The sequence below is a fragment of the Odontesthes bonariensis genome, chromosome 2 (assembly GCF_027942865.1).
Source record: "Odontesthes bonariensis isolate fOdoBon6 chromosome 2, fOdoBon6.hap1, whole genome shotgun sequence".
In the NCBI taxonomy this organism is placed as follows: Eukaryota; Metazoa; Chordata; class Actinopteri; order Atheriniformes; family Atherinopsidae; genus Odontesthes; species Odontesthes bonariensis.
Genome location: NC_134507.1, coordinates 39,688,980 through 39,712,302, shown reverse-complemented (window position 1 = coordinate 39,712,302; position 23,323 = coordinate 39,688,980). Strand labels below are relative to the sequence as shown.

The 23,323-nt window shown below is 49.0% G+C and overlaps 42 non-coding genes across 42 annotated transcripts; all 42 read left to right on the top strand.

Annotated features, from left to right (window-relative positions):
- Nucleotides 1–52: 52 nt before the first annotated feature.
- On the top strand, nt 53–171 carry LOC142375154 (5S ribosomal RNA). Its single transcript, XR_012768887.1, has one exon. It is a non-coding gene; the product is annotated as a 5S ribosomal RNA (ribosomal RNA).
- Nucleotides 172–767: 596 nt separating this feature from the next.
- LOC142371881 (U5 spliceosomal RNA) lies at nt 768–880 on the top strand. The gene has a single exon (XR_012768137.1). It is a non-coding gene; the product is annotated as a U5 spliceosomal RNA (small nuclear RNA).
- Nucleotides 881–1,182: 302 nt separating this feature from the next.
- LOC142369691 (U2 spliceosomal RNA) lies at nt 1,183–1,373 on the top strand. Its single transcript, XR_012767681.1, has one exon. It is a non-coding gene; the product is annotated as a U2 spliceosomal RNA (small nuclear RNA).
- Nucleotides 1,374–1,737: 364 nt separating this feature from the next.
- On the top strand, nt 1,738–1,856 carry LOC142375149 (5S ribosomal RNA). The gene has a single exon (XR_012768886.1). It is a non-coding gene; the product is annotated as a 5S ribosomal RNA (ribosomal RNA).
- A 596-nt stretch (nt 1,857–2,452) lies between these two features.
- LOC142371873 (U5 spliceosomal RNA) lies at nt 2,453–2,565 on the top strand. Its single transcript, XR_012768136.1, has one exon. It is a non-coding gene; the product is annotated as a U5 spliceosomal RNA (small nuclear RNA).
- A 302-nt stretch (nt 2,566–2,867) lies between these two features.
- On the top strand, nt 2,868–3,058 carry LOC142369679 (U2 spliceosomal RNA). The gene has a single exon (XR_012767678.1). It is a non-coding gene; the product is annotated as a U2 spliceosomal RNA (small nuclear RNA).
- Nucleotides 3,059–3,422: 364 nt separating this feature from the next.
- LOC142375143 (5S ribosomal RNA) lies at nt 3,423–3,541 on the top strand. The gene has a single exon (XR_012768885.1). It is a non-coding gene; the product is annotated as a 5S ribosomal RNA (ribosomal RNA).
- A 596-nt stretch (nt 3,542–4,137) lies between these two features.
- On the top strand, nt 4,138–4,250 carry LOC142371865 (U5 spliceosomal RNA). Its single transcript, XR_012768135.1, has one exon. It is a non-coding gene; the product is annotated as a U5 spliceosomal RNA (small nuclear RNA).
- Nucleotides 4,251–4,552: 302 nt separating this feature from the next.
- Nucleotides 4,553–4,743, top strand: LOC142369674 (U2 spliceosomal RNA). Its single transcript, XR_012767677.1, has one exon. It is a non-coding gene; the product is annotated as a U2 spliceosomal RNA (small nuclear RNA).
- Nucleotides 4,744–5,107: 364 nt separating this feature from the next.
- LOC142375139 (5S ribosomal RNA) lies at nt 5,108–5,226 on the top strand. The gene has a single exon (XR_012768884.1). It is a non-coding gene; the product is annotated as a 5S ribosomal RNA (ribosomal RNA).
- Nucleotides 5,227–5,822: 596 nt separating this feature from the next.
- On the top strand, nt 5,823–5,935 carry LOC142371858 (U5 spliceosomal RNA). The gene has a single exon (XR_012768134.1). It is a non-coding gene; the product is annotated as a U5 spliceosomal RNA (small nuclear RNA).
- A 302-nt stretch (nt 5,936–6,237) lies between these two features.
- Nucleotides 6,238–6,428, top strand: LOC142369669 (U2 spliceosomal RNA). The gene has a single exon (XR_012767676.1). It is a non-coding gene; the product is annotated as a U2 spliceosomal RNA (small nuclear RNA).
- Nucleotides 6,429–6,792: 364 nt separating this feature from the next.
- LOC142375127 (5S ribosomal RNA) lies at nt 6,793–6,911 on the top strand. Its single transcript, XR_012768882.1, has one exon. It is a non-coding gene; the product is annotated as a 5S ribosomal RNA (ribosomal RNA).
- Nucleotides 6,912–7,507: 596 nt separating this feature from the next.
- LOC142371850 (U5 spliceosomal RNA) lies at nt 7,508–7,620 on the top strand. The gene has a single exon (XR_012768133.1). It is a non-coding gene; the product is annotated as a U5 spliceosomal RNA (small nuclear RNA).
- Nucleotides 7,621–7,922: 302 nt separating this feature from the next.
- Nucleotides 7,923–8,113, top strand: LOC142369665 (U2 spliceosomal RNA). Its single transcript, XR_012767675.1, has one exon. It is a non-coding gene; the product is annotated as a U2 spliceosomal RNA (small nuclear RNA).
- A 364-nt stretch (nt 8,114–8,477) lies between these two features.
- Nucleotides 8,478–8,596, top strand: LOC142375123 (5S ribosomal RNA). Its single transcript, XR_012768881.1, has one exon. It is a non-coding gene; the product is annotated as a 5S ribosomal RNA (ribosomal RNA).
- A 596-nt stretch (nt 8,597–9,192) lies between these two features.
- Nucleotides 9,193–9,305, top strand: LOC142371843 (U5 spliceosomal RNA). The gene has a single exon (XR_012768132.1). It is a non-coding gene; the product is annotated as a U5 spliceosomal RNA (small nuclear RNA).
- A 302-nt stretch (nt 9,306–9,607) lies between these two features.
- On the top strand, nt 9,608–9,798 carry LOC142369659 (U2 spliceosomal RNA). The gene has a single exon (XR_012767674.1). It is a non-coding gene; the product is annotated as a U2 spliceosomal RNA (small nuclear RNA).
- A 364-nt stretch (nt 9,799–10,162) lies between these two features.
- On the top strand, nt 10,163–10,281 carry LOC142375117 (5S ribosomal RNA). Its single transcript, XR_012768880.1, has one exon. It is a non-coding gene; the product is annotated as a 5S ribosomal RNA (ribosomal RNA).
- A 596-nt stretch (nt 10,282–10,877) lies between these two features.
- LOC142371835 (U5 spliceosomal RNA) lies at nt 10,878–10,990 on the top strand. The gene has a single exon (XR_012768131.1). It is a non-coding gene; the product is annotated as a U5 spliceosomal RNA (small nuclear RNA).
- A 302-nt stretch (nt 10,991–11,292) lies between these two features.
- On the top strand, nt 11,293–11,483 carry LOC142369654 (U2 spliceosomal RNA). The gene has a single exon (XR_012767670.1). It is a non-coding gene; the product is annotated as a U2 spliceosomal RNA (small nuclear RNA).
- Nucleotides 11,484–11,847: 364 nt separating this feature from the next.
- LOC142375111 (5S ribosomal RNA) lies at nt 11,848–11,966 on the top strand. Its single transcript, XR_012768879.1, has one exon. It is a non-coding gene; the product is annotated as a 5S ribosomal RNA (ribosomal RNA).
- Nucleotides 11,967–12,562: 596 nt separating this feature from the next.
- On the top strand, nt 12,563–12,675 carry LOC142371827 (U5 spliceosomal RNA). Its single transcript, XR_012768130.1, has one exon. It is a non-coding gene; the product is annotated as a U5 spliceosomal RNA (small nuclear RNA).
- A 302-nt stretch (nt 12,676–12,977) lies between these two features.
- On the top strand, nt 12,978–13,168 carry LOC142369383 (U2 spliceosomal RNA). The gene has a single exon (XR_012767601.1). It is a non-coding gene; the product is annotated as a U2 spliceosomal RNA (small nuclear RNA).
- Nucleotides 13,169–13,532: 364 nt separating this feature from the next.
- Nucleotides 13,533–13,651, top strand: LOC142400924 (5S ribosomal RNA). Its single transcript, XR_012773000.1, has one exon. It is a non-coding gene; the product is annotated as a 5S ribosomal RNA (ribosomal RNA).
- A 596-nt stretch (nt 13,652–14,247) lies between these two features.
- LOC142371822 (U5 spliceosomal RNA) lies at nt 14,248–14,360 on the top strand. Its single transcript, XR_012768129.1, has one exon. It is a non-coding gene; the product is annotated as a U5 spliceosomal RNA (small nuclear RNA).
- Nucleotides 14,361–14,662: 302 nt separating this feature from the next.
- LOC142369650 (U2 spliceosomal RNA) lies at nt 14,663–14,853 on the top strand. The gene has a single exon (XR_012767669.1). It is a non-coding gene; the product is annotated as a U2 spliceosomal RNA (small nuclear RNA).
- Nucleotides 14,854–15,217: 364 nt separating this feature from the next.
- On the top strand, nt 15,218–15,336 carry LOC142375104 (5S ribosomal RNA). The gene has a single exon (XR_012768878.1). It is a non-coding gene; the product is annotated as a 5S ribosomal RNA (ribosomal RNA).
- A 596-nt stretch (nt 15,337–15,932) lies between these two features.
- Nucleotides 15,933–16,045, top strand: LOC142371817 (U5 spliceosomal RNA). The gene has a single exon (XR_012768128.1). It is a non-coding gene; the product is annotated as a U5 spliceosomal RNA (small nuclear RNA).
- A 302-nt stretch (nt 16,046–16,347) lies between these two features.
- LOC142369649 (U2 spliceosomal RNA) lies at nt 16,348–16,538 on the top strand. The gene has a single exon (XR_012767668.1). It is a non-coding gene; the product is annotated as a U2 spliceosomal RNA (small nuclear RNA).
- Nucleotides 16,539–16,902: 364 nt separating this feature from the next.
- On the top strand, nt 16,903–17,021 carry LOC142375099 (5S ribosomal RNA). The gene has a single exon (XR_012768877.1). It is a non-coding gene; the product is annotated as a 5S ribosomal RNA (ribosomal RNA).
- Nucleotides 17,022–17,617: 596 nt separating this feature from the next.
- On the top strand, nt 17,618–17,730 carry LOC142371804 (U5 spliceosomal RNA). The gene has a single exon (XR_012768126.1). It is a non-coding gene; the product is annotated as a U5 spliceosomal RNA (small nuclear RNA).
- Nucleotides 17,731–18,032: 302 nt separating this feature from the next.
- Nucleotides 18,033–18,223, top strand: LOC142369647 (U2 spliceosomal RNA). Its single transcript, XR_012767667.1, has one exon. It is a non-coding gene; the product is annotated as a U2 spliceosomal RNA (small nuclear RNA).
- Nucleotides 18,224–18,587: 364 nt separating this feature from the next.
- On the top strand, nt 18,588–18,706 carry LOC142375092 (5S ribosomal RNA). Its single transcript, XR_012768876.1, has one exon. It is a non-coding gene; the product is annotated as a 5S ribosomal RNA (ribosomal RNA).
- Nucleotides 18,707–19,302: 596 nt separating this feature from the next.
- LOC142371797 (U5 spliceosomal RNA) lies at nt 19,303–19,415 on the top strand. Its single transcript, XR_012768124.1, has one exon. It is a non-coding gene; the product is annotated as a U5 spliceosomal RNA (small nuclear RNA).
- Nucleotides 19,416–19,717: 302 nt separating this feature from the next.
- Nucleotides 19,718–19,908, top strand: LOC142369377 (U2 spliceosomal RNA). The gene has a single exon (XR_012767600.1). It is a non-coding gene; the product is annotated as a U2 spliceosomal RNA (small nuclear RNA).
- A 364-nt stretch (nt 19,909–20,272) lies between these two features.
- LOC142400920 (5S ribosomal RNA) lies at nt 20,273–20,391 on the top strand. The gene has a single exon (XR_012772999.1). It is a non-coding gene; the product is annotated as a 5S ribosomal RNA (ribosomal RNA).
- Nucleotides 20,392–20,987: 596 nt separating this feature from the next.
- LOC142371791 (U5 spliceosomal RNA) lies at nt 20,988–21,100 on the top strand. Its single transcript, XR_012768123.1, has one exon. It is a non-coding gene; the product is annotated as a U5 spliceosomal RNA (small nuclear RNA).
- A 302-nt stretch (nt 21,101–21,402) lies between these two features.
- On the top strand, nt 21,403–21,593 carry LOC142369642 (U2 spliceosomal RNA). The gene has a single exon (XR_012767666.1). It is a non-coding gene; the product is annotated as a U2 spliceosomal RNA (small nuclear RNA).
- Nucleotides 21,594–21,957: 364 nt separating this feature from the next.
- On the top strand, nt 21,958–22,076 carry LOC142375086 (5S ribosomal RNA). The gene has a single exon (XR_012768875.1). It is a non-coding gene; the product is annotated as a 5S ribosomal RNA (ribosomal RNA).
- A 596-nt stretch (nt 22,077–22,672) lies between these two features.
- Nucleotides 22,673–22,785, top strand: LOC142371787 (U5 spliceosomal RNA). The gene has a single exon (XR_012768120.1). It is a non-coding gene; the product is annotated as a U5 spliceosomal RNA (small nuclear RNA).
- A 302-nt stretch (nt 22,786–23,087) lies between these two features.
- On the top strand, nt 23,088–23,278 carry LOC142369838 (U2 spliceosomal RNA). Its single transcript, XR_012767719.1, has one exon. It is a non-coding gene; the product is annotated as a U2 spliceosomal RNA (small nuclear RNA).
- The last annotated feature ends 45 nt before the right edge of the window (nt 23,279–23,323 follow it).

Here is a 23,323-nt window from a genome sequence, read left to right as displayed (position 1 = left end):
GAAACGTATGGTTCCAGCACCTATATAACACATATTTGTCACAGGGACTGTGGCTTACGGCCACACCGCCCTGAACACGCCCGATCTCGTCCGATCTCGGAAGCCAAGCAGGGTCGGGCCTGGTTAGTACTTGGATGGGAGACCGCTTGGGAATACCAGGTGCTGTAAGCATTTTTCTCTCTGCATGTCTTTTGTTGAAACATCTGATGATCACCCTGTGATCCATCTTGCTGATCCTGGATCTGCTGAGATGTCCCAGGTCATGGTTGCCTTTGATCCTCATACATTTAACTTTGTCCTGACAAAGGAGCAGTTCCAAAAAGTCAAACAGGGACTGCCTTTGCATTTGACGCAGTCAAACTGCATGCGCCTGGAGAAGCCAAAAGGCTTACAGCACCTGGTATTCGCAGGCGGTCTCCCATCCAAGTACTAACCAGGCCCGACTCTGCTTAGCTTCTGAGATAAAACTCTGGCTTTTAGTCTGCGAAAAGAGAGTGAAAGTGAACTCCACTTTGAGATGGCTCTGGGATTGGGCCAACTGGGAGAATTGCTTGAAAAAAACCTCTACACCAAATGAGCGGTCAGAACAAAGCCTCAAGACCCCTAGTCTTTTGCACAGAGTAAAAGACAAAGCAGCCACTGAATAGGGCCCGATTGTTCCTACCTGGTCGGCCGAGGAGCAAGTGTCTCAACCAAGCAAAGCTCACCATGGGGAAGGTGGCTATGCCAACTGGCCTGATGCACTGCTCCCGCAGTGTCAAATACTCGTACTCTGGTTTCTCTTCATAACGTACAAGTCTTTCGCCTTTTACTAAAGACTTCCGTGGAGAGCAACATTAATGAGTTGTTTCTATTTTTGGAAGGCTTTACCTTTGCGGGTGAAGCCCATTCTGTCTGTGCAAAGGAAATCTTCTTGCTGTGCCGAGTGACTTCTCGGAGTAGAGTCACCCTATGTGTTGAGACCGTGCCCATGTTCAAAGCTGGAGGCGCTAAATTGTTGTTTGAATGGTGCTCAGTGGAGCGGGCGGGAGTGCAAAGTTGTACCATCTGAAACGGCTGAAGAGTGCTCACTGCAGCGGGTGGGCGGAGGTGCAAAGTGACGCTTTGTAGGCGAAAAAAGAGCACCGCCACAAGTGCGCATTGTGCCAGGAAGGGCCCTCGGACGTGAAACAGTGGAGGGTTATCGCTTCTCGGCCTTTTGGCTAAGATCAAGTGTAGTATCTGTTCTTATCAGTTTAATATCTGATACGTCCTCTATATGAGGACTACATATTAAATGGATTTTTAGGCACAGGGGTTGACAAAGGGGCTTGCTCCGTTCACTCCACGCATCGACCCGGTACTGCGGTGCCGCCGGGAACGGTGCACTCTTCCCAACTCTTGTGAAATAACAAAACCAGCGGTACAGGGTGGTAGTTTCAGGGAGCCGTTGTATTCTGACTTCTAACATAGAACTATAATGTTTAGAAAAGACGCAGCTTATGAGCATGTCGTGGGATTGAGCTTCCCTGGTTTCTCTGTATGACCATGAACACAAAACAACACACAGGGAACAGAGGAGCTTGACACACACACACTAAGTTATCTGAGAGTCCCATTTTCAGCTGCAGAGAACAATCACATCAGGGAAGTCGATGTGCAGGCTCAACATCAGCCTCTCAAGCCGACTCTCTGGTAAAATAGGGGAAACGTATGGTTCCAGCACCTATATAACACATATTTGTCACAGGGACTGTGGCTTACGGCCACACCGCCCTGAACACGCCCGATCTCGTCCGATCTCGGAAGCCAAGCAGGGTCGGGCCTGGTTAGTACTTGGATGGGAGACCGCTTGGGAATACCAGGTGCTGTAAGCATTTTTCTCTCTGCATGTCTTTTGTTGAAACATCTGATGATCACCCTGTGATCCATCTTGCTGATCCTGGATCTGCTGAGATGTCCCAGGTCATGGTTGCCTTTGATCCTCATACATTTAACTTTGTCCTGACAAAGGAGCAGTTCCAAAAAGTCAAACAGGGACTGCCTTTGCATTTGACGCAGTCAAACTGCATGCGCCTGGAGAAGCCAAAAGGCTTACAGCACCTGGTATTCGCAGGCGGTCTCCCATCCAAGTACTAACCAGGCCCGACTCTGCTTAGCTTCTGAGATAAAACTCTGGCTTTTAGTCTGCGAAAAGAGAGTGAAAGTGAACTCCACTTTGAGATGGCTCTGGGATTGGGCCAACTGGGAGAATTGCTTGAAAAAAACCTCTACACCAAATGAGCGGTCAGAACAAAGCCTCAAGACCCCTAGTCTTTTGCACAGAGTAAAAGACAAAGCAGCCACTGAATAGGGCCCGATTGTTCCTACCTGGTCGGCCGAGGAGCAAGTGTCTCAACCAAGCAAAGCTCACCATGGGGAAGGTGGCTATGCCAACTGGCCTGATGCACTGCTCCCGCAGTGTCAAATACTCGTACTCTGGTTTCTCTTCATAACGTACAAGTCTTTCGCCTTTTACTAAAGACTTCCGTGGAGAGCAACATTAATGAGTTGTTTCTATTTTTGGAAGGCTTTACCTTTGCGGGTGAAGCCCATTCTGTCTGTGCAAAGGAAATCTTCTTGCTGTGCCGAGTGACTTCTCGGAGTAGAGTCACCCTATGTGTTGAGACCGTGCCCATGTTCAAAGCTGGAGGCGCTAAATTGTTGTTTGAATGGTGCTCAGTGGAGCGGGCGGGAGTGCAAAGTTGTACCATCTGAAACGGCTGAAGAGTGCTCACTGCAGCGGGTGGGCGGAGGTGCAAAGTGACGCTTTGTAGGCGAAAAAAGAGCACCGCCACAAGTGCGCATTGTGCCAGGAAGGGCCCTCGGACGTGAAACAGTGGAGGGTTATCGCTTCTCGGCCTTTTGGCTAAGATCAAGTGTAGTATCTGTTCTTATCAGTTTAATATCTGATACGTCCTCTATATGAGGACTACATATTAAATGGATTTTTAGGCACAGGGGTTGACAAAGGGGCTTGCTCCGTTCACTCCACGCATCGACCCGGTACTGCGGTGCCGCCGGGAACGGTGCACTCTTCCCAACTCTTGTGAAATAACAAAACCAGCGGTACAGGGTGGTAGTTTCAGGGAGCCGTTGTATTCTGACTTCTAACATAGAACTATAATGTTTAGAAAAGACGCAGCTTATGAGCATGTCGTGGGATTGAGCTTCCCTGGTTTCTCTGTATGACCATGAACACAAAACAACACACAGGGAACAGAGGAGCTTGACAGACACACACTAAGTTATCTGAGAGTCCCATTTTCAGCTGCAGAGAACAATCACATCAGGGAAGTCGATGTGCAGGCTCAACATCAGCCTCTCAAGCCGACTCTCTGGTAAAATAGGGGAAACGTATGGTTCCAGCACCTATATAACACATATTTGTCACAGGGACTGTGGCTTACGGCCACACCGCCCTGAACACGCCCGATCTCGTCCGATCTCGGAAGCCAAGCAGGGTCGGGCCTGGTTAGTACTTGGATGGGAGACCGCTTGGGAATACCAGGTGCTGTAAGCATTTTTCTCTCTGCATGTCTTTTGTTGAAACATCTGATGATCACCCTGTGATCCATCTTGCTGATCCTGGATCTGCTGAGATGTCCCAGGTCATGGTTGCCTTTGATCCTCATACATTTAACTTTGTCCTGACAAAGGAGCAGTTCCAAAAAGTCAAACAGGGACTGCCTTTGCATTTGACGCAGTCAAACTGCATGCGCCTGGAGAAGCCAAAAGGCTTACAGCACCTGGTATTCGCAGGCGGTCTCCCATCCAAGTACTAACCAGGCCCGACTCTGCTTAGCTTCTGAGATAAAACTCTGGCTTTTAGTCTGCGAAAAGAGAGTGAAAGTGAACTCCACTTTGAGATGGCTCTGGGATTGGGCCAACTGGGAGAATTGCTTGAAAAAAACCTCTACACCAAATGAGCGGTCAGAACAAAGCCTCAAGACCCCTAGTCTTTTGCACAGAGTAAAAGACAAAGCAGCCACTGAATAGGGCCCGATTGTTCCTACCTGGTCGGCCGAGGAGCAAGTGTCTCAACCAAGCAAAGCTCACCATGGGGAAGGTGGCTATGCCAACTGGCCTGATGCACTGCTCCCGCAGTGTCAAATACTCGTACTCTGGTTTCTCTTCATAACGTACAAGTCTTTCGCCTTTTACTAAAGACTTCCGTGGAGAGCAACATTAATGAGTTGTTTCTATTTTTGGAAGGCTTTACCTTTGCGGGTGAAGCCCATTCTGTCTGTGCAAAGGAAATCTTCTTGCTGTGCCGAGTGACTTCTCGGAGTAGAGTCACCCTATGTGTTGAGACCGTGCCCATGTTCAAAGCTGGAGGCGCTAAATTGTTGTTTGAATGGTGCTCAGTGGAGCGGGCGGGAGTGCAAAGTTGTACCATCTGAAACGGCTGAAGAGTGCTCACTGCAGCGGGTGGGCGGAGGTGCAAAGTGACGCTTTGTAGGCGAAAAAAGAGCACCGCCACAAGTGCGCATTGTGCCAGGAAGGGCCCTCGGACGTGAAACAGTGGAGGGTTATCGCTTCTCGGCCTTTTGGCTAAGATCAAGTGTAGTATCTGTTCTTATCAGTTTAATATCTGATACGTCCTCTATATGAGGACTACATATTAAATGGATTTTTAGGCACAGGGGTTGACAAAGGGGCTTGCTCCGTTCACTCCACGCATCGACCCGGTACTGCGGTGCCGCCGGGAACGGTGCACTCTTCCCAACTCTTGTGAAATAACAAAACCAGCGGTACAGGGTGGTAGTTTCAGGGAGCCGTTGTATTCTGACTTCTAACATAGAACTATAATGTTTAGAAAAGACGCAGCTTATGAGCATGTCGTGGGATTGAGCTTCCCTGGTTTCTCTGTATGACCATGAACACAAAACAACACACAGGGAACAGAGGAGCTTGACACACACACACTAAGTTATCTGAGAGTCCCATTTTCAGCTGCAGAGAACAATCACATCAGGGAAGTCGATGTGCAGGCTCAACATCAGCCTCTCAAGCCGACTCTCTGGTAAAATAGGGGAAACGTATGGTTCCAGCACCTATATAACACATATTTGTCACAGGGACTGTGGCTTACGGCCACACCGCCCTGAACACGCCCGATCTCGTCCGATCTCGGAAGCCAAGCAGGGTCGGGCCTGGTTAGTACTTGGATGGGAGACCGCTTGGGAATACCAGGTGCTGTAAGCATTTTTCTCTCTGCATGTCTTTTGTTGAAACATCTGATGATCACCCTGTGATCCATCTTGCTGATCCTGGATCTGCTGAGATGTCCCAGGTCATGGTTGCCTTTGATCCTCATACATTTAACTTTGTCCTGACAAAGGAGCAGTTCCAAAAAGTCAAACAGGGACTGCCTTTGCATTTGACGCAGTCAAACTGCATGCGCCTGGAGAAGCCAAAAGGCTTACAGCACCTGGTATTCGCAGGCGGTCTCCCATCCAAGTACTAACCAGGCCCGACTCTGCTTAGCTTCTGAGATAAAACTCTGGCTTTTAGTCTGCGAAAAGAGAGTGAAAGTGAACTCCACTTTGAGATGGCTCTGGGATTGGGCCAACTGGGAGAATTGCTTGAAAAAAACCTCTACACCAAATGAGCGGTCAGAACAAAGCCTCAAGACCCCTAGTCTTTTGCACAGAGTAAAAGACAAAGCAGCCACTGAATAGGGCCCGATTGTTCCTACCTGGTCGGCCGAGGAGCAAGTGTCTCAACCAAGCAAAGCTCACCATGGGGAAGGTGGCTATGCCAACTGGCCTGATGCACTGCTCCCGCAGTGTCAAATACTCGTACTCTGGTTTCTCTTCATAACGTACAAGTCTTTCGCCTTTTACTAAAGACTTCCGTGGAGAGCAACATTAATGAGTTGTTTCTATTTTTGGAAGGCTTTACCTTTGCGGGTGAAGCCCATTCTGTCTGTGCAAAGGAAATCTTCTTGCTGTGCCGAGTGACTTCTCGGAGTAGAGTCACCCTATGTGTTGAGACCGTGCCCATGTTCAAAGCTGGAGGCGCTAAATTGTTGTTTGAATGGTGCTCAGTGGAGCGGGCGGGAGTGCAAAGTTGTACCATCTGAAACGGCTGAAGAGTGCTCACTGCAGCGGGTGGGCGGAGGTGCAAAGTGACGCTTTGTAGGCGAAAAAAGAGCACCGCCACAAGTGCGCATTGTGCCAGGAAGGGCCCTCGGACGTGAAACAGTGGAGGGTTATCGCTTCTCGGCCTTTTGGCTAAGATCAAGTGTAGTATCTGTTCTTATCAGTTTAATATCTGATACGTCCTCTATATGAGGACTACATATTAAATGGATTTTTAGGCACAGGGGTTGACAAAGGGGCTTGCTCCGTTCACTCCACGCATCGACCCGGTACTGCGGTGCCGCCGGGAACGGTGCACTCTTCCCAACTCTTGTGAAATAACAAAACCAGCGGTACAGGGTGGTAGTTTCAGGGAGCCGTTGTATTCTGACTTCTAACATAGAACTATAATGTTTAGAAAAGACGCAGCTTATGAGCATGTCGTGGGATTGAGCTTCCCTGGTTTCTCTGTATGACCATGAACACAAAACAACACACAGGGAACAGAGGAGCTTGACAGACACACACTAAGTTATCTGAGAGTCCCATTTTCAGCTGCAGAGAACAATCACATCAGGGAAGTCGATGTGCAGGCTCAACATCAGCCTCTCAAGCCGACTCTCTGGTAAAATAGGGGAAACGTATGGTTCCAGCACCTATATAACACATATTTGTCACAGGGACTGTGGCTTACGGCCACACCGCCCTGAACACGCCCGATCTCGTCCGATCTCGGAAGCCAAGCAGGGTCGGGCCTGGTTAGTACTTGGATGGGAGACCGCTTGGGAATACCAGGTGCTGTAAGCATTTTTCTCTCTGCATGTCTTTTGTTGAAACATCTGATGATCACCCTGTGATCCATCTTGCTGATCCTGGATCTGCTGAGATGTCCCAGGTCATGGTTGCCTTTGATCCTCATACATTTAACTTTGTCCTGACAAAGGAGCAGTTCCAAAAAGTCAAACAGGGACTGCCTTTGCATTTGACGCAGTCAAACTGCATGCGCCTGGAGAAGCCAAAAGGCTTACAGCACCTGGTATTCGCAGGCGGTCTCCCATCCAAGTACTAACCAGGCCCGACTCTGCTTAGCTTCTGAGATAAAACTCTGGCTTTTAGTCTGCGAAAAGAGAGTGAAAGTGAACTCCACTTTGAGATGGCTCTGGGATTGGGCCAACTGGGAGAATTGCTTGAAAAAAACCTCTACACCAAATGAGCGGTCAGAACAAAGCCTCAAGACCCCTAGTCTTTTGCACAGAGTAAAAGACAAAGCAGCCACTGAATAGGGCCCGATTGTTCCTACCTGGTCGGCCGAGGAGCAAGTGTCTCAACCAAGCAAAGCTCACCATGGGGAAGGTGGCTATGCCAACTGGCCTGATGCACTGCTCCCGCAGTGTCAAATACTCGTACTCTGGTTTCTCTTCATAACGTACAAGTCTTTCGCCTTTTACTAAAGACTTCCGTGGAGAGCAACATTAATGAGTTGTTTCTATTTTTGGAAGGCTTTACCTTTGCGGGTGAAGCCCATTCTGTCTGTGCAAAGGAAATCTTCTTGCTGTGCCGAGTGACTTCTCGGAGTAGAGTCACCCTATGTGTTGAGACCGTGCCCATGTTCAAAGCTGGAGGCGCTAAATTGTTGTTTGAATGGTGCTCAGTGGAGCGGGCGGGAGTGCAAAGTTGTACCATCTGAAACGGCTGAAGAGTGCTCACTGCAGCGGGTGGGCGGAGGTGCAAAGTGACGCTTTGTAGGCGAAAAAAGAGCACCGCCACAAGTGCGCATTGTGCCAGGAAGGGCCCTCGGACGTGAAACAGTGGAGGGTTATCGCTTCTCGGCCTTTTGGCTAAGATCAAGTGTAGTATCTGTTCTTATCAGTTTAATATCTGATACGTCCTCTATATGAGGACTACATATTAAATGGATTTTTAGGCACAGGGGTTGACAAAGGGGCTTGCTCCGTTCACTCCACGCATCGACCCGGTACTGCGGTGCCGCCGGGAACGGTGCACTCTTCCCAACTCTTGTGAAATAACAAAACCAGCGGTACAGGGTGGTAGTTTCAGGGAGCCGTTGTATTCTGACTTCTAACATAGAACTATAATGTTTAGAAAAGACGCAGCTTATGAGCATGTCGTGGGATTGAGCTTCCCTGGTTTCTCTGTATGACCATGAACACAAAACAACACACAGGGAACAGAGGAGCTTGACAGACACACACTAAGTTATCTGAGAGTCCCATTTTCAGCTGCAGAGAACAATCACATCAGGGAAGTCGATGTGCAGGCTCAACATCAGCCTCTCAAGCCGACTCTCTGGTAAAATAGGGGAAACGTATGGTTCCAGCACCTATATAACACATATTTGTCACAGGGACTGTGGCTTACGGCCACACCGCCCTGAACACGCCCGATCTCGTCCGATCTCGGAAGCCAAGCAGGGTCGGGCCTGGTTAGTACTTGGATGGGAGACCGCTTGGGAATACCAGGTGCTGTAAGCATTTTTCTCTCTGCATGTCTTTTGTTGAAACATCTGATGATCACCCTGTGATCCATCTTGCTGATCCTGGATCTGCTGAGATGTCCCAGGTCATGGTTGCCTTTGATCCTCATACATTTAACTTTGTCCTGACAAAGGAGCAGTTCCAAAAAGTCAAACAGGGACTGCCTTTGCATTTGACGCAGTCAAACTGCATGCGCCTGGAGAAGCCAAAAGGCTTACAGCACCTGGTATTCGCAGGCGGTCTCCCATCCAAGTACTAACCAGGCCCGACTCTGCTTAGCTTCTGAGATAAAACTCTGGCTTTTAGTCTGCGAAAAGAGAGTGAAAGTGAACTCCACTTTGAGATGGCTCTGGGATTGGGCCAACTGGGAGAATTGCTTGAAAAAAACCTCTACACCAAATGAGCGGTCAGAACAAAGCCTCAAGACCCCTAGTCTTTTGCACAGAGTAAAAGACAAAGCAGCCACTGAATAGGGCCCGATTGTTCCTACCTGGTCGGCCGAGGAGCAAGTGTCTCAACCAAGCAAAGCTCACCATGGGGAAGGTGGCTATGCCAACTGGCCTGATGCACTGCTCCCGCAGTGTCAAATACTCGTACTCTGGTTTCTCTTCATAACGTACAAGTCTTTCGCCTTTTACTAAAGACTTCCGTGGAGAGCAACATTAATGAGTTGTTTCTATTTTTGGAAGGCTTTACCTTTGCGGGTGAAGCCCATTCTGTCTGTGCAAAGGAAATCTTCTTGCTGTGCCGAGTGACTTCTCGGAGTAGAGTCACCCTATGTGTTGAGACCGTGCCCATGTTCAAAGCTGGAGGCGCTAAATTGTTGTTTGAATGGTGCTCAGTGGAGCGGGCGGGAGTGCAAAGTTGTACCATCTGAAACGGCTGAAGAGTGCTCACTGCAGCGGGTGGGCGGAGGTGCAAAGTGACGCTTTGTAGGCGAAAAAAGAGCACCGCCACAAGTGCGCATTGTGCCAGGAAGGGCCCTCGGACGTGAAACAGTGGAGGGTTATCGCTTCTCGGCCTTTTGGCTAAGATCAAGTGTAGTATCTGTTCTTATCAGTTTAATATCTGATACGTCCTCTATATGAGGACTACATATTAAATGGATTTTTAGGCACAGGGGTTGACAAAGGGGCTTGCTCCGTTCACTCCACGCATCGACCCGGTACTGCGGTGCCGCCGGGAACGGTGCACTCTTCCCAACTCTTGTGAAATAACAAAACCAGCGGTACAGGGTGGTAGTTTCAGGGAGCCGTTGTATTCTGACTTCTAACATAGAACTATAATGTTTAGAAAAGACGCAGCTTATGAGCATGTCGTGGGATTGAGCTTCCCTGGTTTCTCTGTATGACCATGAACACAAAACAACACACAGGGAACAGAGGAGCTTGACACACACACACTAAGTTATCTGAGAGTCCCATTTTCAGCTGCAGAGAACAATCACATCAGGGAAGTCGATGTGCAGGCTCAACATCAGCCTCTCAAGCCGACTCTCTGGTAAAATAGGGGAAACGTATGGTTCCAGCACCTATATAACACATATTTGTCACAGGGACTGTGGCTTACGGCCACACCGCCCTGAACACGCCCGATCTCGTCCGATCTCGGAAGCCAAGCAGGGTCGGGCCTGGTTAGTACTTGGATGGGAGACCGCTTGGGAATACCAGGTGCTGTAAGCATTTTTCTCTCTGCATGTCTTTTGTTGAAACATCTGATGATCACCCTGTGATCCATCTTGCTGATCCTGGATCTGCTGAGATGTCCCAGGTCATGGTTGCCTTTGATCCTCATACATTTAACTTTGTCCTGACAAAGGAGCAGTTCCAAAAAGTCAAACAGGGACTGCCTTTGCATTTGACGCAGTCAAACTGCATGCGCCTGGAGAAGCCAAAAGGCTTACAGCACCTGGTATTCGCAGGCGGTCTCCCATCCAAGTACTAACCAGGCCCGACTCTGCTTAGCTTCTGAGATAAAACTCTGGCTTTTAGTCTGCGAAAAGAGAGTGAAAGTGAACTCCACTTTGAGATGGCTCTGGGATTGGGCCAACTGGGAGAATTGCTTGAAAAAAACCTCTACACCAAATGAGCGGTCAGAACAAAGCCTCAAGACCCCTAGTCTTTTGCACAGAGTAAAAGACAAAGCAGCCACTGAATAGGGCCCGATTGTTCCTACCTGGTCGGCCGAGGAGCAAGTGTCTCAACCAAGCAAAGCTCACCATGGGGAAGGTGGCTATGCCAACTGGCCTGATGCACTGCTCCCGCAGTGTCAAATACTCGTACTCTGGTTTCTCTTCATAACGTACAAGTCTTTCGCCTTTTACTAAAGACTTCCGTGGAGAGCAACATTAATGAGTTGTTTCTATTTTTGGAAGGCTTTACCTTTGCGGGTGAAGCCCATTCTGTCTGTGCAAAGGAAATCTTCTTGCTGTGCCGAGTGACTTCTCGGAGTAGAGTCACCCTATGTGTTGAGACCGTGCCCATGTTCAAAGCTGGAGGCGCTAAATTGTTGTTTGAATGGTGCTCAGTGGAGCGGGCGGGAGTGCAAAGTTGTACCATCTGAAACGGCTGAAGAGTGCTCACTGCAGCGGGTGGGCGGAGGTGCAAAGTGACGCTTTGTAGGCGAAAAAAGAGCACCGCCACAAGTGCGCATTGTGCCAGGAAGGGCCCTCGGACGTGAAACAGTGGAGGGTTATCGCTTCTCGGCCTTTTGGCTAAGATCAAGTGTAGTATCTGTTCTTATCAGTTTAATATCTGATACGTCCTCTATATGAGGACTACATATTAAATGGATTTTTAGGCACAGGGGTTGACAAAGGGGCTTGCTCCGTTCACTCCACGCATCGACCCGGTACTGCGGTGCCGCCGGGAACGGTGCACTCTTCCCAACTCTTGTGAAATAACAAAACCAGCGGTACAGGGTGGTAGTTTCAGGGAGCCGTTGTATTCTGACTTCTAACATAGAACTATAATGTTTAGAAAAGACGCAGCTTATGAGCATGTCGTGGGATTGAGCTTCCCTGGTTTCTCTGTATGACCATGAACACAAAACAACACACAGGGAACAGAGGAGCTTGACACACACACACTAAGTTATCTGAGAGTCCCATTTTCAGCTGCAGAGAACAATCACATCAGGGAAGTCGATGTGCAGGCTCAACATCAGCCTCTCAAGCCGACTCTCTGGTAAAATAGGGGAAACGTATGGTTCCAGCACCTATATAACACATATTTGTCACAGGGACTGTGGCTTACGGCCACACCGCCCTGAACACGCCCGATCTCGTCCGATCTCGGAAGCCAAGCAGGGTCGGGCCTGGTTAGTACTTGGATGGGAGACCGCTTGGGAATACCAGGTGCTGTAAGCATTTTTCTCTCTGCATGTCTTTTGTTGAAACATCTGATGATCACCCTGTGATCCATCTTGCTGATCCTGGATCTGCTGAGATGTCCCAGGTCATGGTTGCCTTTGATCCTCATACATTTAACTTTGTCCTGACAAAGGAGCAGTTCCAAAAAGTCAAACAGGGACTGCCTTTGCATTTGACGCAGTCAAACTGCATGCGCCTGGAGAAGCCAAAAGGCTTACAGCACCTGGTATTCGCAGGCGGTCTCCCATCCAAGTACTAACCAGGCCCGACTCTGCTTAGCTTCTGAGATAAAACTCTGGCTTTTAGTCTGCGAAAAGAGAGTGAAAGTGAACTCCACTTTGAGATGGCTCTGGGATTGGGCCAACTGGGAGAATTGCTTGAAAAAAACCTCTACACCAAATGAGCGGTCAGAACAAAGCCTCAAGACCCCTAGTCTTTTGCACAGAGTAAAAGACAAAGCAGCCACTGAATAGGGCCCGATTGTTCCTACCTGGTCGGCCGAGGAGCAAGTGTCTCAACCAAGCAAAGCTCACCATGGGGAAGGTGGCTATGCCAACTGGCCTGATGCACTGCTCCCGCAGTGTCAAATACTCGTACTCTGGTTTCTCTTCATAACGTACAAGTCTTTCGCCTTTTACTAAAGACTTCCGTGGAGAGCAACATTAATGAGTTGTTTCTATTTTTGGAAGGCTTTACCTTTGCGGGTGAAGCCCATTCTGTCTGTGCAAAGGAAATCTTCTTGCTGTGCCGAGTGACTTCTCGGAGTAGAGTCACCCTATGTGTTGAGACCGTGCCCATGTTCAAAGCTGGAGGCGCTAAATTGTTGTTTGAATGGTGCTCAGTGGAGCGGGCGGGAGTGCAAAGTTGTACCATCTGAAACGGCTGAAGAGTGCTCACTGCAGCGGGTGGGCGGAGGTGCAAAGTGACGCTTTGTAGGCGAAAAAAGAGCACCGCCACAAGTGCGCATTGTGCCAGGAAGGGCCCTCGGACGTGAAACAGTGGAGGGTTATCGCTTCTCGGCCTTTTGGCTAAGATCAAGTGTAGTATCTGTTCTTATCAGTTTAATATCTGATACGTCCTCTATATGAGGACTACATATTAAATGGATTTTTAGGCAGAGGGGTTGACAAAGGGGCTTGCTCCGTTCACTCCACGCATCGACCCGGTACTGCGGTGCCGCCGGGAACGGTGCACTCTTCCCAACTCTTGTGAAATAACAAAACCAGCGGTACAGGGTGGTAGTTTCAGGGAGCCGTTGTATTCTGACTTCTAACATAGAACTATAATGTTTAGAAAAGACGCAGCTTATGAGCATGTCGTGGGATTGAGCTTCCCTGGTTTCTCTGTATGACCATGAACACAAAACAACACACAGGGAACAGAGGAGCTTGACAGACACACACTAAGTTATCTGAGAGTCCCATTTTCAGCTGCAGAGAACAATCACATCAGGGAAGTCGATGTGCAGGCTCAACATCAGCCTCTCAAGCCGACTCTCTGGTAAAATAGGGGAAACGTATGGTTCCAGCACCTATATAACACATATTTGTCACAGGGACTGTGGCTTACGGCCACACCGCCCTGAACACGCCCGATCTCGTCCGATCTCGGAAGCCAAGCAGGGTCGGGCCTGGTTAGTACTTGGATGGGAGACCGCTTGGGAATACCAGGTGCTGTAAGAATTTTTCTCTCTGCATGTCTTTTGTTGAAACATCTGATGATCACCCTGTGATCCATCTTGCTGATCCTGGATCTGCTGAGATGTCCCAGGTCATGGTTGCCTTTGATCCTCATACATTTAACTTTGTCCTGACAAAGGAGCAGTTCCAAAAAGTCAAACAGGGACTGCCTTTGCATTTGACGCAGTCAAACTGCATGCGCCTGGAGAAGCCAAAAGGCTTACAGCACCTGGTATTCGCAGGCGGTCTCCCATCCAAGTACTAACCAGGCCCGACTCTGCTTAGCTTCTGAGATAAAACTCTGGCTTTTAGTCTGCGAAAAGAGAGTGAAAGTGAACTCCACTTTGAGATGGCTCTGGGATTGGGCCAACTGGGAGAATTGCTTGAAAAAAACCTCTACACCAAATGAGCGGTCAGAACAAAGCCTCAAGACCCCTAGTCTTTTGCACAGAGTAAAAGACAAAGCAGCCACTGAATAGGGCCCGATTGTTCCTACCTGGTCGGCCGAGGAGCAAGTGTCTCAACCAAGCAAAGCTCACCATGAGGAAGGTGGCTATGCCAACTGGCCTGATGCACTGCTCCCGCAGTGTCAAATATTCGTACTCTGGTTTCTCTTCATAACGTACAAGTCTTTCGCCTTTTACTAAAGACTTCCGTGGAGAGCAACATTAATGAGTTGTTTCTATTTTTGGAAGGCTTTACCTTTGCGGGTGAAGCCCATTCTGTCTGTGCAAAGGAAATCTTCTTGCTGTGCCGAGTGACTTCTCGGAGTAGAGTCACCCTATGTGTTGAGACCGTGCCCATGTTCAAAGCTGGAGGCGCTAAATTGTTGTTTGAATGGTGCTCAGTGGAGCGGGCGGGAGTGCAAAGTTGTACCATCTGAAACGGCTGAAGAGTGCTCACTGCAGCGGGTGGGCGGAGGTGCAAAGTGACGCTTTGTAGGCGAAAAAAGAGCACCGCCACAAGTGCGCATTGTGCCAGGAAGGGCCCTCGGACGTGAAACAGTGGAGGGTTATCGCTTCTCGGCCTTTTGGCTAAGATCAAGTGTAGTATCTGTTCTTATCAGTTTAATATCTGATACGTCCTCTATATGAGGACTACATATTAAATGGATTTTTAGGCACAGGGGTTGACAAAGGGGCTTGCTCCGTTCACTCCACGCATCGACCCGGTACTGCGGTGCCGCCGGGAACGGTGCACTCTTCCCAACTCTTGTGAAATAACAAAACCAGCGGTACAGGGTGGTAGTTTCAGGGAGCCGTTGTATTCTGACTTCTAACATAGAACTATAATGTTTAGAAAAGACGCAGCTTATGAGCATGTCGTGGGATTGAGCTTCCCTGGTTTCTCTGTATGACCATGAACACAAAACAACACACAGGGAACAGAGGAGCTTGACAGACACACACTAAGTTATCTGAGAGTCCCATTTTCAGCTGCAGAGAACAATCACATCAGGGAAGTCGATGTGCAGGCTCAACATCAGCCTCTCAAGCCGACTCTCTGGTAAAATAGGGGAAACGTATGGTTCCAGCACCTATATAACACATATTTGTCACAGGGACTGTGGCTTACGGCCACACCGCCCTGAACACGCCCGATCTCGTCCGATCTCGGAAGCCAAGCAGGGTCGGGCCTGGTTAGTACTTGGATGGGAGACCGCTTGGGAATACCAGGTGCTGTAAGCATTTTTCTCTCTGCATGTCTTTTGTTGAAACATCTGATGATCACCCTGTGATCCATCTTGCTGATCCTGGATCTGCTGAGATGTCCCAGGTCATGGTTGCCTTTGATCCTCATACATTTAACTTTGTCCTGACAAAGGAGCAGTTCCAAAAAGTCAAACAGGGACTGCCTTTGCATTTGACGCAGTCAAACTGCATGCGCCTGGAGAAGCCAAAAGGCTTACAGCACCTGGTATTCGCAGGCGGTCTCCCATCCAAGTACTAACCAGGCCCGACTCTGCTTAGCTTCTGAGATAAAACTCTGGCTTTTAGTCTGCGAAAAGAGAGTGAAAGTGAACTCCACTTTGAGATGGCTCTGGGATTGGGCCAACTGGGAGAATTGCTTGAAAAAAACCTCTACACCAAATGAGCGGTCAGAACAAAGCCTCAAGACCCCTAGTCTTTTGCACAGAGTAAAAGACAAAGCAGCCACTGAATAGGGCCCGATTGTTCCTACCTGGTCGGCCGAGGAGCAAGTGTCTCAACCAAGCAAAGCTCACCATGGGGAAGGTGGCTATGCCAACTGGCCTGATGCACTGCTCCCGCAGTGTCAAATACTCGTACTCTGGTTTCTCTTCATAACGTACAAGTCTTTCGCCTTTTACTAAAGACTTCCGTGGAGAGCAACATTAATGAGTTGTTTCTATTTTTGGAAGGCTTTACCTTTGCGGGTGAAGCCCATTCTGTCTGTGCAAAGGAAATCTTCTTGCTGTGCCGAGTGACTTCTCGGAGTAGAGTCACCCTATGTGTTGAGACCGTGCCCATGTTCAAAGCTGGAGGCGCTAAATTGTTGTTTGAATGGTGCTCAGTGGAGCGGGCGGGAGTGCAAAGTTGTACCATCTGAAACGGCTGAAGAGTGCTCACTGCAGCGGGTGGGCGGAGGTGCAAAGTGACGCTTTGTAGGCGAAAAAAGAGCACCGCCACAAGTGCGCATTGTGCCAGGAAGGGCCCTCGGACGTGAAACAGTGGAGGGTTATCGCTTCTCGGCCTTTTGGCTAAGATCAAGTGTAGTATCTGTTCTTATCAGTTTAATATCTGATACGTCCTCTATATGAGGACTACATATTAAATGGATTTTTAGGCACAGGGGTTGACAAAGGGGCTTGCTCCGTTCACTCCACGCATCGACCCGGTACTGCGGTGCCGCCGGGAACGGTGCACTCTTCCCAACTCTTGTGAAATAACAAAACCAGCGGTACAGGGTGGTAGTTTCAGGGAGCCGTTGTATTCTGACTTCTAACATAGAACTATAATGTTTAGAAAAGACGCAGCTTATGAGCATGTCGTGGGATTGAGCTTCCCTGGTTTCTCTGTATGACCATGAACACAAAACAACACACAGGGAACAGAGGAGCTTGACAGACACACACTAAGTTATCTGAGAGTCCCATTTTCAGCTGCAGAGAACAATCACATCAGGGAAGTCGATGTGCAGGCTCAACATCAGCCTCTCAAGCCGACTCTCTGGTAAAATAGGGGAAACGTATGGTTCCAGCACCTATATAACACATATTTGTCACAGGGACTGTGGCTTACGGCCACACCGCCCTGAACACGCCCGATCTCGTCCGATCTCGGAAGCCAAGCAGGGTCGGGCCTGGTTAGTACTTGGATGGGAGACCGCTTGGGAATACCAGGTGCTGTAAGCATTTTTCTCTCTGCATGTCTTTTGTTGAAACATCTGATGATCACCCTGTGATCCATCTTGCTGATCCTGGATCTGCTGAGATGTCCCAGGTCATGGTTGCCTTTGATCCTCATACATTTAACTTTGTCCTGACAAAGGAGCAGTTCCAAAAAGTCAAACAGGGACTGCCTTTGCATTTGACGCAGTCAAACTGCATGCGCCTGGAGAAGCCAAAAGGCTTACAGCACCTGGTATTCGCAGGCGGTCTCCCATCCAAGTACTAACCAGGCCCGACTCTGCTTAGCTTCTGAGATAAAACTCTGGCTTTTAGTCTGCGAAAAGAGAGTGAAAGTGAACTCCACTTTGAGATGGCTCTGGGATTGGGCCAACTGGGAGAATTGCTTGAAAAAAACCTCTACACCAAATGAGCGGTCAGAACAAAGCCTCAAGACCCCTAGTCTTTTGCACAGAGTAAAAGACAAAGCAGCCACTGAATAGGGCCCGATTGTTCCTACCTGGTCGGCCGAGGAGCAAGTGTCTCAACCAAGCAAAGCTCACCATGGGGAAGGTGGCTATGCCAACTGGCCTGATGCACTGCTCCCGCAGTGTCAAATACTCGTACTCTGGTTTCTCTTCATAACGTACAAGTCTTTCGCCTTTTACTAAAGACTTCCGTGGAGAGCAACATTAATGAGTTGTTTCTATTTTTGGAAGGCTTTACCTTTGCGGGTGAAGCCCATTCTGTCTGTGCAAAGGAAATCTTCTTGCTGTGCCGAGTGACTTCTCGGAGTAGAGTCACCCTATGTGTTGAGACCGTGCCCATGTTCAAAGCTGGAGGCGCTAAATTGTTGTTTGAATGGTGCTCAGTGGAGCGGGCGGGAGTGCAAAGTTGTACCATCTGAAACGGCTGAAGAGTGCTCACTGCAGCGGGTGGGCGGAGGTGCAAAGTGACGCTTTGTAGGCGAAAAAAGAGCACCGCCACAAGTGCGCATTGTGCCAGGAAGGGCCCTCGGACGTGAAACAGTGGAGGGTTATCGCTTCTCGGCCTTTTGGCTAAGATCAAGTGTAGTATCTGTTCTTATCAGTTTAATATCTGATACGTCCTCTATATGAGGACTACATATTAAATGGATTTTTAGGCACAGGGGTTGACAAAGGGGCTTGCTCCGTTCACTCCACGCATCGACCCGGTACTGCGGTGCCGCCGGGAACGGTGCACTCTTCCCAACTCTTGTGAAATAACAAAACCAGCGGTACAGGGTGGTAGTTTCAGGGAGCCGTTGTATTCTGACTTCTAACATAGAACTATAATGTTTAGAAAAGACGCAGCTTATGAGCATGTCGTGGGATTGAGCTTCCCTGGTTTCTCTGTATGACCATGAACACAAAACAACACACAGGGAACAGAGGAGCTTGACACACACACACTAAGTTATCTGAGAGTCCCATTTTCAGCTGCAGAGAACAATCACATCAGGGAAGTCGATGTGCAGGCTCAACATCAGCCTCTCAAGCCGACTCTCTGGTAAAATAGGGGAAACGTATGGTTCCAGCACCTATATAACACATATTTGTCACAGGGACTGTGGCTTACGGCCACACCGCCCTGAACACGCCCGATCTCGTCCGATCTCGGAAGCCAAGCAGGGTCGGGCCTGGTTAGTACTTGGATGGGAGACCGCTTGGGAATACCAGGTGCTGTAAGCATTTTTCTCTCTGCATGTCTTTTGTTGAAACATCTGATGATCACCCTGTGATCCATCTTGCTGATCCTGGATCTGCTGAGATGTCCCAGGTCATGGTTGCCTTTGATCCTCATACATTTAACTTTGTCCTGACAAAGGAGCAGTTCCAAAAAGTCAAACAGGGACTGCCTTTGCATTTGACGCAGTCAAACTGCATGCGCCTGGAGAAGCCAAAAGGCTTACAGCACCTGGTATTCGCAGGCGGTCTCCCATCCAAGTACTAACCAGGCCCGACTCTGCTTAGCTTCTGAGATAAAACTCTGGCTTTTAGTCTGCGAAAAGAGAGTGAAAGTGAACTCCACTTTGAGATGGCTCTGGGATTGGGCCAACTGGGAGAATTGCTTGAAAAAAACCTCTACACCAAATGAGCGGTCAGAACAAAGCCTCAAGACCCCTAGTCTTTTGCACAGAGTAAAAGACAAAGCAGCCACTGAATAGGGCCCGATTGTTCCTACCTGGTCGGCCGAGGAGCAAGTGTCTCAACCAAGCAAAGCTCACCATGGGGAAGGTGGCTATGCCAACTGGCCTGATGCACTGCTCCCGCAGTGTCAAATACTCGTACTCTGGTTTCTCTTCATAACGTACAAGTCTTTCGCCTTTTACTAAAGACTTCCGTGGAGAGCAACATTAATGAGTTGTTTCTATTTTTGGAAGGCTTTACCTTTGCGGGTGAAGCCCATTCTGTCTGTGCAAAGGAAATCTTCTTGCTGTGCCGAGTGACTTCTCGGAGTAGAGTCACCCTATGTGTTGAGACCGTGCCCATGTTCAAAGCTGGAGGCGCTAAATTGTTGTTTGAATGGTGCTCAGTGGAGCGGGCGGGAGTGCAAAGTTGTACCATCTGAAACGGCTGAAGAGTGCTCACTGCAGCGGGTGGGCGGAGGTGCAAAGTGACGCTTTGTAGGCGAAAAAAGAGCACCGCCACAAGTGCGCATTGTGCCAGGAAGGGCCCTCGGACGTGAAACAGTGGAGGGTTATCGCTTCTCGGCCTTTTGGCTAAGATCAAGTGTAGTATCTGTTCTTATCAGTTTAATATCTGATACGTCCTCTATATGAGGACTACATATTAAATGGATTTTTAGGCAGAGGGGTTGACAAAGGGGCTTGCTCCGTTCACTCCACGCATCGACCCGGTACTGCGGTGCCGCCGGGAACGGTGCACTCTTCCCAACTCTTGTGAAATAACAAAACCAGCGGTACAGGGTGGTAGTTTCAGGGAGCCGTTGTATTCTGACTTCTAACATAGAACTATAATGTTTAGAAAAGACGCAGCTTATGAGCATGTCGTGGGATTGAGCTTCCCTGGTTTCTCTGTATGACCATGAACACAAAACAACACACAGGGAACAGAGGAGCTTGACAGACACACACTAAGTTATCTGAGAGTCCCATTTTCAGCTGCAGAGAACAATCACATCAGGGAAGTCGATGTGCAGGCTCAACATCAGCCTCTCAAGCCGACTCTCTGGTAAAATAGGGGAAACGTATGGTTCCAGCACCTATATAACACATATTTGTCACAGGGACTGTGGCTTACGGCCACACCGCCCTGAACACGCCCGATCTCGTCCGATCTCGGAAGCCAAGCAGGGTCGGGCCTGGTTAGTACTTGGATGGGAGACCGCTTGGGAATACCAGGTGCTGTAAGAATTTTTCTCTCTGCATGTCTTTTGTTGAAACATCTGATGATCACCCTGTGATCCATCTTGCTGATCCTGGATCTGCTGAGATGTCCCAGGTCATGGTTGCCTTTGATCCTCATACATTTAACTTTGTCCTGACAAAGGAGCAGTTCCAAAAAGTCAAACAGGGACTGCCTTTGCATTTGACGCAGTCAAACTGCATGCGCCTGGAGAAGCCAAAAGGCTTACAGCACCTGGTATTCGCAGGCGGTCTCCCATCCAAGTACTAACCAGGCCCGACTCTGCTTAGCTTCTGAGATAAAACTCTGGCTTTTAGTCTGCGAAAAGAGAGTGAAAGTGAACTCCACTTTGAGATGGCTCTGGGATTGGGCCAACTGGGAGAATTGCTTGAAAAAAACCTCTACACCAAATGAGCGGTCAGAACAAAGCCTCAAGACCCCTAGTCTTTTGCACAGAGTAAAAGACAAAGCAGCCACTGAATAGGGCCCGATTGTTCCTACCTGGTCGGCCGAGGAGCAAGTGTCTCAACCAAGCAAAGCTCACCATGAGGAAGGTGGCTATGCCAACTGGCCTGATGCACTGCTCCCGCAGTGTCAAATACTCGTACTCTGGTTTCTCTTCATAACGTACAAGTCTTTCGCCTTTTACTAAAGACTTCCGTGGAGAGCAACATTAATGAGTTGTTTCTATTTTTGGAAGGCTTTACCTTTGCGGGTGAAGCCCATTCTGTCTGTGCAAAGGAAATCTTCTTGCTGTGCCGAGTGACTTCTCGGAGTAGAGTCACCCTATGTGTTGAGACCGTGCCCATGTTCAAAGCTGGAGGCGCTAAATTGTTGTTTGAATGGTGCTCAGTGGAGCGGGCGGGAGTGCAAAGTTGTACCATCTGAAACGGCTGAAGAGTGCTCACTGCAGCGGGTGGGCGGAGGTGCAAAGTGACGCTTTGTAGGCGAAAAAAGAGCACCGCCACAAGTGCGCATTGTGCCAGGAAGGGCCCTCGGACGTGAAACAGTGGAGGGTTATCGCTTCTCGGCCTTTTGGCTAAGATCAAGTGTAGTATCTGTTCTTATCAGTTTAATATCTGATACGTCCTCTATATGAGGACTACATATTAAATGGATTTTTAGGCACAGGGGTTGACAAAGGGGCTTGCTCCGTTCACTCCACGCATCGACCCGGTACTGCGGTGCCGCCGGGAACGGTGCACTCTTCCCAACTCTTGTGAAATAACAAAACCAGCGGTACAGGGTGGTAGTTTCAGGGAGCCGTTGTATTCTGACTTCTAACATAGAACTATAATGTTTAGAAAAGACGCAGCTTATGAGCATGTCGTGGGATTGAGCTTCCCTGGTTTCTCTGTATGACCATGAACACAAAACAACACACAGGGAACAGAGGAGCTTGACAGACACACACTAAGTTATCTGAGAGTCCCATTTTCAGCTGCAGAGAACAATCACATCAGGGAAGTCGATGTGCAGGCTCAACATCAGCCTCTCAAGCCGACTCTCTGGTAAAATAGGGGAAACGTATGGTTCCAGCACCTATATAACACATATTTGTCACAGGGACTGTGGCTTACGGCCACACCGCCCTGAACACGCCCGATCTCGTCCGATCTCGGAAGCCAAGCAGGGTCGGGCCTGGTTAGTACTTGGATGGGAGACCGCTTGGGAATACCAGGTGCTGTAAGCATTTTTCTCTCTGCATGTCTTTTGTTGAAACATCTGATGATCACCCTGTGATCCATCTTGCTGATCCTGGATCTGCTGAGATGTCCCAGGTCATGGTTGCCTTTGATCCTCATACATTTAACTTTGTCCTGACAAAGGAGCAGTTCCAAAAAGTCAAACAGGGACTGCCTTTGCATTTGACGCAGTCAAACTGCATGCGCCTGGAGAAGCCAAAAGGCTTACAGCACCTGGTATTCGCAGGCGGTCTCCCATCCAAGTACTAACCAGGCCCGACTCTGCTTAGCTTCTGAGATAAAACTCTGGCTTTTAGTCTGCGAAAAGAGAGTGAAAGTGAACTCCACTTTGAGATGGCTCTGGGATTGGGCCAACTGGGAGAATTGCTTGAAAAAAACCTCTACACCAAATGAGCGGTCAGAACAAAGCCTCAAGACCCCTAGTCTTTTGCACAGAGTAAAAGACAAAGCAGCCACTGAATAGGGCCCGATTGTTCCTACCTGGTCGGCCGAGGAGCAAGTGTCTCAACCAAGCAAAGCTCACCATGGGGAAGGTGGCTATGCCAACTGGCCTGATGCACTGCTCCCGCAGTGTCAAATACTCGTACTCTGGTTTCTCTTCATAACGTACAAGTCTTTCGCCTTTTACTAAAGACTTCCGTGGAGAGCAACATTAATGAGTTGTTTCTATTTTTGGAAGGCTTTACCTTTGCGGGTGAAGCCCATTCTGTCTGTGCAAAGGAAATCTTCTTGCTGTGCCGAGTGACTTCTCGGAGTAGAGTCACCCTATGTGTTGAGACCGTGCCCATGTTCAAAGCTGGAGGCGCTAAATTGTTGTTTGAATGGTGCTCAGTGGAGCGGGCGGGAGTGCAAAGTTGTACCATCTGAAACGGCTGAAGAGTGCTCACTGCAGCGGGTGGGCGGAGGTGCAAAGTGACGCTTTGTAGGCGAAAAAAGAGCACCGCCACAAGTGCGCATTGTGCCAGGAAGGGCCCTCGGACGTGAAACAGTGGAGGGTTATCGCTTCTCGGCCTTTTGGCTAAGATCAAGTGTAGTATCTGTTCTTATCAGTTTAATATCTGATAAGTCCTCTATATGAGGACTACATATTAAATGGATTTTTAGGCACAGGGGTTGACAAAGGGGCTTGCTCCGTTCACTCCACGCATCGACCCGGTACTGCGGTGCCGCCGGGAACGGTGCACTCTTCCCAACTCTTGTGAAATAACAAAACCAGCGGTACAGGGTGGTAGTT